This window comes from Arachis hypogaea, chromosome 13 (assembly GCF_003086295.3).
Source record: "Arachis hypogaea cultivar Tifrunner chromosome 13, arahy.Tifrunner.gnm2.J5K5, whole genome shotgun sequence".
Lineage (NCBI taxonomy): Eukaryota > Viridiplantae > Streptophyta > Magnoliopsida > Fabales > Fabaceae > Arachis > Arachis hypogaea.
In genome coordinates, this window is record NC_092048.1 from 40,617,753 (window position 1) to 40,631,712 (window position 13,960).

The 13,960-nt window shown below is 38.0% G+C and overlaps 1 protein-coding gene across 2 annotated transcripts in view; it reads left to right on the forward strand.

Annotated features, from left to right (window-relative positions):
- The first annotated feature begins 3,678 nt into the window (after nucleotides 1-3,678).
- The window catches only part of LOC112738186 (calcium-transporting ATPase 8, plasma membrane-type), a 47,628-nt gene continuing 37,346 nt past the window's right edge, over nucleotides 3,679-13,960 (forward strand). The window contains exon 1 of one of the 2 annotated variants that reach the window (XM_072211839.1): nucleotides 3,679-3,786. The gene's annotated coding sequence lies outside the window, so the exon portion shown is untranslated. The remainder of the gene's footprint in view (nucleotides 3,787-13,960) is intronic. The other variant, XM_072211840.1, reaches the window with a different exon arrangement.

The window sequence follows — 13,960 nt, forward strand, 5'->3', positions numbered from 1 at the left end:
TATGCATGAAAATAAGGATCTTAAGCCAAGAATAGTATAAGAATGTCGATAAAAGAATTATTGGCCAAAATGGGAAGAAGCTATGAAGGTTAAGTTAAACTCATTTGCAAAATGTGAAGTCTTTAGACATGTAGTCCATACATTAGAAGATGTAAAACCTGTTAGATACAAGTAGGTATTTGTGAGAAAAAGAGATGAGAAAAATGAAATTATATGCTACAAAACTCGACTTGTGGTACAAGATTTTTCACAAAGACCCGGTATAGATTATCAAAAAACATATTTTTCTGTAGTAGATGCAATAACATTGCATTATTTGATCAGTTTATCTGCATACCATAAACTACATATACATCTAATGAATATAGTGACAGCTTATTTATACGGATCATTAGTTAGATCGTGATATCTATATGAAAATTTCTGAAAAACTAAAATTATCTAAACCATCCAATAAATATTTTCAGAGGTTATACTCAGTCAAATTGCAGAGATCTTTATATAGTTTAAAGCAATATAAATAAATGTTGTATAATCGTCTTATTGAGTATCTGACCAAAAAGGGTTCAAAAATGATGATATCTCTCCATATGTTTTCATAGAGAAATATGCATGTGGATTTATTATAATTGTTGAAAATATTATTGGAACCCATGAAAAGATTTCAACAATTATAAAAACTCTAAAAGAAGAGTTTAAGATGAAAGATCTCAAAAATATTAAATTTTTTCTCGGCCTGCAGATCGAGCATACAAATAGTGTGATCTTTATTCATCAAACAACATACACAGAAAAGTTATTAAAGAGATTTTATATGGATAACTCACATCCATTAAGTATCTCAATGATCGTAAGGTCTTTAGATGTGGAAAAGAATCAATTCTGTCCTAAAGAAGAAAATCAAGATATCCTTGATTTTGAAGTATCATATCTCAGTGCCATTGAAGCATTAATGTATATATCCCGTTAATAATACACGATCTGACATATAATTTGTTGTGAATTTATTAGCAATGTATAGTTTATTTACAACCAGAAGACATTAGAATGAAATTAAATAAATTTTTTCGATATCTTCATGGAATAGTTGATCTGGGACTATTTTATCCATATGAATCTAAGTCATAATTAGTTGGCTATACAGATGTATGATACTTGTCTGATCCATACAAAAGAAGATCTCAAATAGGATACCTATTCACATATGGTAATACAGCTATATCATAGAGGTATACAAAATAGACAATAGCAGCAACATCCTCTAATCATGCTGAAATACTAGCAATGCATAAAGTAATAAGTCGCGAGTGTTTTTGGTTCAGGAGTTCAATCAAATATATTTATCATCATGTGGACTGACTGATAGAAAAATAGCTCCAACTATTATGTTTGAAGATAATACAGCATGCATTGCTCAATTTAAAGGTGGATACATCAAAGATGATAGAACAAAACATATTTCTCCTAAATTCTTCTTCACCCATGACCTTCAAAGAACAATTAATATCTAACAGATCCGCTCAAACGATAATCTGACAGATTTATTTACAAAGTCACTTTCAAAATCTTCCTTTAAAAGATTAGTGCATCAAATTGGGATGCTCTGATTTCGAGATATTAAATAATGTCAACAAGAAAGGAATGCTAAACTCTTTTTTCTTTGGTAAGACAGATTTATTTACAAAGTCGCTTTCAAAATCTTCCTTTAAAAGATTAGTGCATCAAATTGGGATGCTCTGATTTCGAGAGATTAAATAATGTCAACAAGAGGGGAATGCTATACCCTTTTTTCTTTGGTAAGATTTTTGCTCCTATTGGATTTTTTTTTGACAAGGTGTTTAATGAGACAGTTCTCATCACAAAAAATATTATACTCTTTTTTTCTTTACTAATTTTTTTCATTGAATTTTTTAATGAAGTTTTAATGAGGCATAATTTTAAATGGACATTCAAAAAAGAACTTTGATATGGATGTTCATTTAACAACGTATGACTTCTTTCTTAATATGGGCGGCTCAATTTTTTAATGATACGAGGTTCAGATTATCAAGATAGATTGAATTTAATAAAATTTAGAAAGGATAACCATTGTACATATATAAATATAGACAATATACACACAACACTAACATAAAATACTTCTCTGTATATATACGCTCATCAACTTATGAAAGAGCGAATATATATATATATATATATATATGAATAAAAAATTAATTATATTGTGATAATAATATTAGTAATATTAATATTAGTAATATTAATATTAGAATTTTATATTTTATTTTTTTATTTTATATTTATTTTTTCTTCTTTCTCTATTTATTTTACAACAAACTTATGTTATTTTTACAAAGTAATAACAAACTCAAACTTTAAAAAAGAAAATAATCGAGAACCTACTAATTCTTTTAACCAACATTTTTTCTGTTGTTTTAATTTCTTTTTTCTCTATAAAAATAATTGAAATCTTCAATTTTTATTACTCTTTTTTTGTTTTACTGGCTGGTCATTTGTTAAAAACCAAAGTTCAATTCTCTAACAAAACTTTGTTAAGGAAAGGGGAGATAAGTATTGACTTAAAATTGTTAAAGAGGATTGGCATTATAAGTAACAACTAACAACCGCATATTTACAATACTAAGGAAGTAGGCTTAAAGTTTTCTTATCATTATAAGGGTCTTTTTGGTATATACATAATATTTAAATATTTTGGTAAATATTCAGTTATTTACAGAATTTAAAAATATGACTCCTTTCATAAATTCATTGATATCAAATTATTTAAATTTTCATATATAAAAAAGAATATAAACGATATTATTTGTTTGCTTGGTAATAAATCGAGAGGAGTTTCTTTAGGTAGTTTTCTTCGTTGTCTAGGCTCTACTCTAGTACCGTTAAAAACAAAGTTAATTAAGATTAGTATAGATATATAAATAGTTCGTAATTTTTTTTAATTTTTTTTAAATAGTGAGTCAAGTCCACGAGATTTGTTCATTATATTTTCAGATTGAAAAAATATAAGAAATTAATCTTTAGTTAGTTAATACTAGTCAATTTTAAAATTTAAAATTTATAACTTAAAATATAAAAATAAAAATTAATGATTTAAAGTTTAAAATAAATAAAATAATTTTTATAAAATCAACTAATATTAACTTAAAAAATTAATTTCCTAATAACTTATAATTAGTTTAAAAGAAGAGTAACTAAATTAGTTAAGTCAGTTAGATGTTAGTTCTTTAAGACTTTGACATTTCCTAACTTTACTCTTCCAAAACTGGTCCCCAGATCTTGAAGCAAAAGGACCGAAAAATGTTGTTAAATTTTGAACCTGTGAGCACGGAATACAACCACTCAGTCCACTGATACAGAATTACAGATGATAAATTGTTACGTGATTTTCCTCCATCTCTTTCTCGTAAATTTAAAAATAAAAATAGTGCACTTTCATTGGAAGCTTTTTGGAGGAAAAAAAAAAAAAAAAAAGAAGAGACATGTATTAAAAGATTTTGCCCTCGAAAGTCGAAACTGGCCCATTCCTGAAAAGTCACTAGCAGAATTTCCTGGAAATTTCGTCTAATAATATATTGAATTATTGATTGACATTGGCCAAGGAGTCGTCTATGTTCACCAAGTCACTAATATATATCTATATCCATTTATGGTATTAGTAATACTATAACTAGTATATATCTATATCCAACGTAACAAGCTCATTAAGGAGTTTTATTTGGTATTTCTGATCTTGAAGACTTTCTCCCCCTGCAGCGGCTAAACAAGGCAAGTATCAAACATTTAGATAGATTCTTTGATGTTAATCAAGAAATGCTTTTATTTTGTGTCTTCTGTACGTGATTTTAAAATAACCAGAATAGAGTTTATTAGTGGATCATGCTTGCACTTTGTGACATGTTAATAGTATTTTTAAGTGGGAAGAAACTTTTTGAAATAAAAATAATTTTAGATTTGTTCAGTTTTAAGATGATACCAGAATAAATTTAATCCAATGCAATATATTTTTTTGTTGAAAAAGAAAAGGAAAAAAAAAAAAAACATCAGGGAAAAAAATGCTTGGTTGTTCATGTGTCAAAATGGTCTTTTGCACCAATGATAAGTTGGCCGTAAGTCGTGGTACTTGTTCCTTTTTTCAATAATCTCAAATTCCTGTAATCAAATTAATTAGATCTTTAATAATAGAATCTGCATAATAATAATAATAATAATATTATTAAATATCTTCATATAAGTAATATAAAATCTAATTAGATTTAAATAAATATGAAAAATTATTTCAATAAATAATTTTAAGTGAGAAATCATTTAAATTTTTCAAACACTTTATTTTAACAGAAAAAACCAAACATTAAATCTATTTTCAACAAGGCGCGCGCGATTATGGAGTTGGAGGAGGGAAGGCGTCCCCTTCCCATACCCAAAATTCTCTTTGTCTTTATCCTGATTTTTTGTTGTGAGAAATAATTGAGCCCCATTTTCTATTTTTATTTTTTCATAATTTTTATGAGAATCTTTATTTTTCATCTCTCTACATTCTTATAAAAATTTATTATAAAAAATCTTTTAAAAAATTAAAAATATATATATAATACATTACAACAACATATAAATATATTTTTTTTAAATTCTAAAATAATAAATTAAAATTCAACATCCAAGTCCAAAAAAAAAACATAACATAATACAAAAAAATAAAATATCCAACAACCACCAACACCTCCTCCATCTCCACCAACATATCCAACCTCACTCGGCCTAACTCCACCTAAACTTCCACCTCCACCTCCACCTCTACCATCATGTCCATCCCCACTAGAACCAACTCTGGTGTCGTGGCAACAACCACATCCTCCGTCAGGCTCATCGTCGCCACCGTCATCGCCACTATCATCTGGACCTCCACTTCCACTACCATAATCCTCTCCAGCCCTCCATGCAGGACGGGATCTGCTTCTCCGACCACCATCACCCAGTCCACCTCGAGGACCACCCTTGGCCCCTCTGCGACCTCTACCCCTCACCACAGGATCATCAACGGCATCATCGAGCCACCTCTGTAACAGCCAAGACCATCCGCTAGCACGATATTGTCCGCTTTGGCACACAAGGCCTCACGGTTTTGCCTTTGACGATAGGGATGATAGCCGAAGCTCCCCACACTCACTCGTCAAAACGCGTCATGCTAGGGAGAGGTATCCACACCCTTATAAGGCATACTTCGTTCCCCTCTCCAACCGATGTGGGCCTTACAACCTCCGCTCACGCTGACTAGCTCGTGTCCCCACACGCGCTCTTCGCTCGGCACGATGGTTGTCCGGAACATCAGGCATCCAATCCATCGGTGGAGCCTGTCCCATACCTCTATGCAAAGCCTCATGTGGGATCGGGTCACCTCTGGGTCTCCGAGAAATAGCTCAGGTGACAAGAATCTCCGCCCATGATGATACCATCAATCTTAGCACTCATGAGAGGGTCCTGGATTAAGAACAACATCAAATCGTAAGAAGTGGTTTGCCCTACAGTCCCAATGAATGTGCCGACTCTGTAACGTAAAGGGAAACCACCGATCATCGCCTCGACCGTCCTTCGACATCAAAAAATCGATGTTCAGTGCGGGCTGCGAGCGATGCTGAACTCCTCCAAGCTGAGGCAGAACCCGATCGACCTGATGTCACTCGATCACAGCAAATTATATCAAGGGCGTTGCGGACATCCAATATGCAGTGTGCCAAGGCTCTAATATCTCCAGATGCACTACCTACAAGACGTCGGGAGAGCTGTATGGCATCCAAATGAACTGAAAAGGCAATAACATCCAACATCACGCTTAATGTACAATAAACTCACAATATATGTCAATAGCAAAAACAGTAAACCATTTAGTACTCACATCACGAGGATGAAGTAAATCAATCCACAGTCTGCAGTGCGCAACTCGAGGTTCCTTCTAGCTAGATGTCAGTTGATAATAACCTGACCACCTGTCACCCAATAAACGTTAACAACTGACAAAAATATAAATATAACATGCCAACACAAAATATAACTAATAATCAACCGTGTACCTCGAGGCCAACAGCCAGTGGAAGAAATCAAACCCGTCGGGCCTAAAACCCAAAAACCTCTAGAAGATCTATGACTAGAGGAGCTGTATAGGTCCTGCCAACTTAACCACGTTCTTATTGGCTACACGAAGTAGGCACCTATATAACCAAGATAGAGAGGCAGAACCCCAGCTATAGCTGCCCATGTCCTCTAACCTCGCCACGTACGGAAGCCACCTAATATGCACGTGAGTACCGAACTTGTCGCTGAAGAGCTACGTCGATAGTAGCATCATAATGTACGCTCTGGCATACCTCCGAACTGTCTCCTTGTCTGCCTCCTGTGGAAGGTGACCGAAGGTTTGTGCATCTAAGTGCACTTCACAGTGAACTTGTCGATACAGTCAAGTGACGGCATCACATCCAACAACTCTTGAAACCATGCCCACGCTAGCCGTCCTCCCTCGATGTGTGTCTCAAAGTACGTCAAACATCCACTGACATAGTGACCGTCGATCAGCAGTCCTAGATGAAAGGCTACATCCTGTAACGTAACCGTGCACTCACCAAACGGCAGATAAAAGGTATGAGTCTTCGGGCGCCATCTCTCCCTAAATGCGCTAACTAACGGCTCATCCAACTTAAACCAGTGATCATTGAGCCTCGCAAGATGGGCCAGTCCCGCCATTTAGACGTACGACATGATTCTATCGTCTAACGGCATACCGTGTTGCCTCTTCAAACTTGAGATGCAGTGATGGGGCTGCGTGACATAAAAAAAAACACTCTTACAATCCCAAAATTTTACCAAAAATAAATTATCTAAAACGAATTTTTTTTACCTTAACCATACTTCTATTAAACTCTCATAATCCTTTATCCGACATCCATTTTTTATTGGTATACCCTAACACACTACCATCATTCTATCAATACTATTAATCCTATTCAAGATCTACAGATTCTATCAATTATAATATTCATGTTCTAAACAGTTTAGTATCAGTAAATAGCTTCTAACACATGACAGCCCCTAAATCAAAAGTCTAGCTAATACTTCAAGTTTACACATTCTAATCATGCTAATAAACAAGATATAACCGATTTAAACAAAACTAACAAATTTCTTTATTTCTTACAATAAACAAATAAAAGGGCATCAAAATAAATATTTTATTTTACTAACCCTTCATGAACGCTGTCAGCGATATGTGCGACTCCATTCAAGCAGTAGATTCGATCCGGGTCGTCTCCCATCAAGATTGGTTGCGTTGCTTTCTCTGGATTTGGTGGGCTATGGGTGGTGAAATGTAATTCAAATGAAGTGAATTCGAATTATATAGAGGCATTGCACATGATTTTTTTTAATAAATAAAATAAATGGGATAATTACCAAAATAAAAAATTTAAAAATTATTTACCGTTTTAAATACCCCAGTCTTATCTCATTTACAGTGTAAACGAGATGACATTGCGTGTGTCTCGTTTACACTGTAAACGAGATAGAAGAAAGACAAAGTGACAGCAGTTATAAAAGGATGTGTAACCCTTGGTATTCTCCACAAACATTTCCCATCATTTTCCTGTCTGGTTTTTCTCACGAAAATAAGGCATCAATGGCCAGTAATAGTCCATACATAGTTGTGCTTATTTATCCCAATTGTCGTATGAGAAATAACGACAACGGGGTGACATTTGAGTGTGAGAATCCGATATTGTTTCGCACTCAGCGTGTGAATACGTTGTCGAATTTGAAGAATTTGATATTGAGTAAGCTCGGTGGTACAGAAGTGAGGGAGATCAGAAGGGTGGCGTATAGGTTGCTGGCACCCATGGATAACAGAGTCTTCCGGTTTCGGCTATTCCGACTTCAAGGGAACGAGCATGTGCGACTGATGTTCGACATCCATGGGACGATCATGGTGGAGCAGGTAATGGAGCCTTCCGCCGAGGTGGGACATAGTGGTGGTGGTGGTTCCGTACACTCGACCTATGTACAGGATGACCGACCTCTCGCACTACCGCCCATTCATGTCGTCATTTCAGTGGATGAGGCAGAGGAGGGCGAGGAGGAGTCGGACGAGGATTACGTGGCAGACAGTGCGGACAATAATTCGTCGGATGGTGGGGATGATACAAATTAAAATTTAACATCTAGGTCGAAAAAAAACACAACATAATACAAAAAATAAAATAAATTTTTATATATATGATAAATGAAATTATTAAAATACTTATAGTAACTCTTAAAATATTAAAGATAATTAAGTAAACTCACATTATTCAAGAATCAGCAAAGATGGAATTCTTGCTCAGGTCCTACAATTGCCATGGGAAAATTTCTCTTTCCATCTCTGTCTGCATGAAAAAAAATTAATCTTCGGGATTCTTATTCAGAACAATACTTGCAAAAATTATAGCGACTGGAAGAGTTTTATCTCCCCTAAATTTAATACTCTTCCATGTTGTTTATCTTTTACTTAATAGCAACACAGAATTATTAATATCATATGGTACCATTAATATTTAGTCAAATAACTATTCAGAAACTTAAGATGTCTTTACATCTGCATGTTGTTGTGCTTCCTCTCCCATACACACCATTATTGTCTAATCATCTAATAAATTTTTATAGTCTATATCTTTTGATGATCTCTCAATCACAATATATTTTATTTGGAGAGTTTTTCAACAAGTCAAGTTAAATATTACTAGCCAGGGACCGAATTTTGGAAAGGGACACATGTTGCGTGAGAAGAGGAGGAAGATGTCATCAGAAAGGGAAAAAAAGTAGCTAAGCAAATGGCTAGCTTGTTGGAAGTCAGTTTCATCAGAGAACTTGACTATTCCACATGGCTATCGAATGTGGTTCTTGTGAAGAAGATAAACAGAAAATGGCGAATATGTGTGGATTACTCGGATCTTAACAAGGCATGTCCAAAAGACTCATTTTCCCTTCTTAATATTGATGCCTTGGAGGATGTAGCAGAGGGATACAAGTTTTTAAGTTTTATGGACTCATACTTGGGATACAACCAGATCTCGATGCACCAACCTGACAATGAAAAGACGGCGTTTATAACGTTAGGAGGGACGTATTATTATAGGGTTATGCCGTTTGGCCTAAAAATTGCGGGAGCAACCTACCAAAGGTTGATAAATAAAGTCTTCAAGGACCACAAAGGTAGGTCGGTAGAAGTTTACATCGACGATGTGCTAGTTAAAACGGCTGAGCCGAGTAGTCTTGTAGCTGACCTACAGGTCATATTCAACTCCCTCTGAAAACATAACATGAGACTGAATCCATTGAAGTGTGCTTTCGCCATGGAAGCAAAAAAGTTCTTGGAATTCATAATCACCCAAAGGGGATAGAAGTTAACCGGACAAATGTGAAGCCGTGCTTTGCATGACAAGCCCCGGGTGTGTGAAGGATGTGCAAAGACTAGCAGGAAGGTTGACGGCCCTATCTCATTTTCTCAGTGCCTCGGCGGCTATACCACTGCCTTTTTTCAACCTAAAAAAGGGAATGGCCTTTGAATAGAGCCCATCCTGCGACAAAGCTTTTAACCATTTTAAAAGGATTTTGTCGAAACCACCCATCCTCAGGAAGCCAAGAGAAGGGGAGCCCTTATACCTATACCTGGCAGTGATGGAGGAGGCCCTAGCTGCCACTTTAGGCAAGAAAAAGGCAAGCAACAGCAACCCGTGTACTTCATAAGCAAGGTACTCCAAGGGGCGGAGCTGAGGTATATGAGGCTAGAAAAGGTGGCTTTTGCTTTGTTGGTCTCCTCTCGAAGGCTAAGGCAATATTTCTAGGGGCACCTGATCAAGGTGAGAATCAACCAAGCGATCAAGCAGATCTTGCAGAAACACGACCTAGCCAGGCGGATGATGGCCTGGGCAATAGAGTTGTCTCAGTAAGACATTCAATATGAACCCTGTCATGCCATCAAAGCCTAGGCAATGGTCGACTTCTTGGTAGAGATGGCCAGCGAACCTCCTAAGGCACCGAGAATACGGTTGAAGCTCCATGTTGACGGAGCGTCCAACCAAGCATTTGGTGGGGTAGGGATCGTATTAGAAAACTTAGAGGGAGTGACTTACAAATAGTCAATCAAATTTAAATTCCTGGTCTCTAATAATCAAGCAGAGTACGAAGCCATAAGTAAACGGGATATACCAATCTTGGGATCTGCTACTACAAAAGCACTTGAAAAAAACCAAACAATTGTGCAATGGCTTTGAGAAGGTGCTTGTCCAACATGTACCCAGAGAAAGGAACGCTAGAGCGGACCTCTTATTGAAGTTAGCTAGCACCAAGTCCAGAGCAGGAAATCGGTCTCTTATCCAAGGCTTGGTGAAGGAGCCATTGGTAGCCTTGTGTTTAGGCCAAAGCCAAGAGGAACCTCCCTCATGGATTGATCCGATCCAGTGGTTTCTCGAGAAAGGCGAGCTTCCAGAAGACAAGGAAGGAGCTAAGGTCGTAAGAAGAGTGGGTGCCAAATATATGGTGGTGCAAGGTCAATTATACAAGAGAGGGCTCAGTCAACCCCTGCTGAAATATTTGCTGCCCAAATAGATGGAGTACGTCTTGAAAGAGGTACACGATTGGGTATTATGGACACCACATTGGAGGAAAGTCTTTGGCCCAAAAACTTGTTAGAGCTAGCTATTATTGGACCACTATGATGACCGACGCCAACGAATACATGAAGAGGTGCCTCAGAAAGAAAATGCAAACCTTTATAAGGCACCGGCAGAGGAATTGAGCTCTATCATGGCCTCCTGACCTTTCTTCTAGTGGAGATTTGACCTGCTGGGCCCATTCTCGACGTCTCCAGGACAAGTCAAATACCTGATTGTGGCCATTGACTACTATACCAAGTGGGTAGAGACAGAGTCTTTGGCATGTATATCATCTGCAAACTACCGGAAATTCTTGTGGAGGTAGGTGGTCGCAAGATTTGAAATTTCTGAGGTTGTGGTATCGGATAATGGAACGCAGTTTTTCGATAAGCAGTTTGAAGAGTTCCTATTAGGCCTTGGCATCAAGCAAAGTTCTCCTCTGTAGGGCATCCTTAGAGTAACGAACAAGCAGAGGTTGTACACAAAGTGATCTTGAATGGATTGAAGAAGCGTTTGGATCAAAGGAAAGGCTCGTGAATAGACGAGTTGGACTCAGTCTTATGGATTTATAGCACAATGTCGCAATCTTCTACCGTAGAAACGCCTTTCCGGCTCACTTATGGCGTGGACGCCATCGTTCCCGTCAAGATAGGAGAATCCAGCCCAAGGTTGCTATTGGGAGGAGGTGACGAGGCGATCAAAAAAGACCTGGTAGATGAAATCAGAACAATGACCCATTTGTCAGAAGCAGCACTAAAACAGAGGTTCGCACTAAGTTACAACCGCAAGGTTCATAACAAAAAAGATTCGAAGAAGGTGACCTAGTACTACAACGAAACGACATTGGTCCGCTGACTCTAGGAGAAGGGAAGCTCTCCTCCAATTGGGAAGGACCTTACAGGGTAAAGGAGGAGCAAGGTAAAGGTGCATACAAGGTCGAGCAACTAGAGGGGAACGAGATACCAAAGACTTGGAATGTGGCGAACCTCAGAAGGTTCTACTCCTAAGGCCCAGATGGTCTCCCGACTACGCTGTGACTGTCGGTCATGATTCGGATACTTTTCTTTCTCATGTGTTCATTTCATACCTTGTGTTCATTTTTATTTACCTTGTTTTAATCTTGCCAGACTACTTGTACTATCATGACATATGAAAGAATGGGTACTCTTTTCCCTTACTGTCAGCACAGAACGACAGCAAAGGGTTTTGATGGGGCCCTTTTTTTGCAAAACTGCTTGTATTTTTTGCTAGAATTTAATGTTTAGAAATTACTACCAAGTTATGAGTATGGCTTTTCGGGACTAATCACCTTGGGAGCCCCTATGTGAAGACACATGGATATCCATCGAGTTACGGCTAAACAGCCAAGTAAACAAATGATATGCGAGTAAATGACCAAAATCATACATGAAAATAAACCTACAAGTCTTAAGTACAAAAGCCCATAAATTGATAGTTCAAAAGGACAACACATCGGCCCAAAAACAACAAAATAGTTGAAAATTATAAGTCCAAAAGGGCAACACATCGGCTAAAAAACAAAAGGAGTTCAACATTACAAGTTTTATTACAAATTTTTCACTTCCTCGGCAGGTCGACAATCTTGCCATCATTGATCATCTTGAAGGCACCCATAGTAGAAGTGTCAAGGTCGGGAGCAAGCAGCGAAACTTGGGCCTTGATTGCCTCCACAGTAGCAGCTATGGCATCACGGGCATCCTTGATGTTCTTCTTGTTTTTCTTCTTCAGGTTGGTGGCCTCCAGGCGAGCAGAGTCCGCCGACTTCATGGCCTCGGCTAGCTCCTTCTCTAGCTCCTTCACCTTGATCTCTGTCGTAGCAGCTCGACCTTGTGCATCATTGAGTTGCTTGGAGAGGGAGAGGTCCCGACCAAGGAGGCGCACGATCTCATCACCTGCTTCCTTTAACTTTTTCTCAGCTTCGCTCAGCTTGGTTCCCATGGTCTCTCCCTCAGCTTTTAACTTCGAAACTTCACGCTGGGCCATCTTACACTTCCCATCTAATACCTGGCACTGGGCCAATACCAGATCCATCTTCCTCGCGATGGCGGCAGCTCGGAGAAGGCTCCAATATGTCCACCTAACTTGGGCGGCCAAGTCTTTGTCATGAAAAAAATTTTCAGTGCCCGACTATTCGATGAATAAGCCCACATCAAATTTTTTCTCCATCACGGAAAGAACTTGCCCCGTACTGGAGCTTGTTTCCTTTTCTTGGGCTTAGGGATCACGAACACTTCCAACTCCTCAACCTGGGCACCCAAAGGCTGCTCAACTACCGTGGCTTTGCCATAATCAACCTGACCACCAGCATTGTGCCCGAGGGGTGGCCCAGGCAGAGGCTGATATTAAACCTCTGTATCGTCAACTTGAGGGACCTCGGCTTGAGGAATAGGGGAATCAGAGTTGTGTCATCCCCAGCAAAGAGGTGAGTCATCAGGCAACTGAGCGAAGTGTTCCCGGAAGCCATCCCAACTGAAAAATAAAAGAAAACCAAGTTAAGAAGTCGTCGATAAATCAGCAGTGTACAGATTGGGACGTCAGGAGAATAACAAAAAGAAGTATGGATTCACCTACACAATCCCGATCGGTTTTCCAATCACCCATTAGGAGATTAGAGTTAAGGAAATTGGAACCAAATATTGCCAGCAAGACATCGGCAATCTGCTGGTTCTGCCGACCTAAACCATCATAGGTCATTTTGATCAAGTAGTTGGAACTGGCGCCGAAACTCCAATAGGTCGGAATGCGCCTCTCTCCCTCAAGGGTAAGCCAAAAGGGATGATGACATCGGGCTGGTTTTATTTTGAAAAAAGTCTCATTAAAGCCATGAAAAGAATCTTCGAAGAGGCCGAAGATTCTACGGTTCTGCATAGCCTGGAAAGAAGGGTACCCCTTTTTATACTTACCCTCCCGGGAACAGTTCGTGAGTAGGAAAAAGAAGAGGAAGACTTCGACGGTGGCCAGGAGTTCCAGGTACTTGTAGACCATTTTGAAGCAACAGATGGTAACCCAGCTGTTCGAATGAAGTTGCGAGGGGGCAACGTCACATCAATTTAAGAGAGCCATAATAAAGGGGGAGAAAGGAAGTCAAACACCCAGGATAGTAAACATGGGTTTATACACCCACATCCGGTCAGGGATGTAACAACCCAACTCCCAACATGTCATAATCATACGAGAAGCTGAACATTACCAACATGTTTTCCCATATGTAATAATAATTAATAAACATAAGCCTGTTCGTTGTTAAC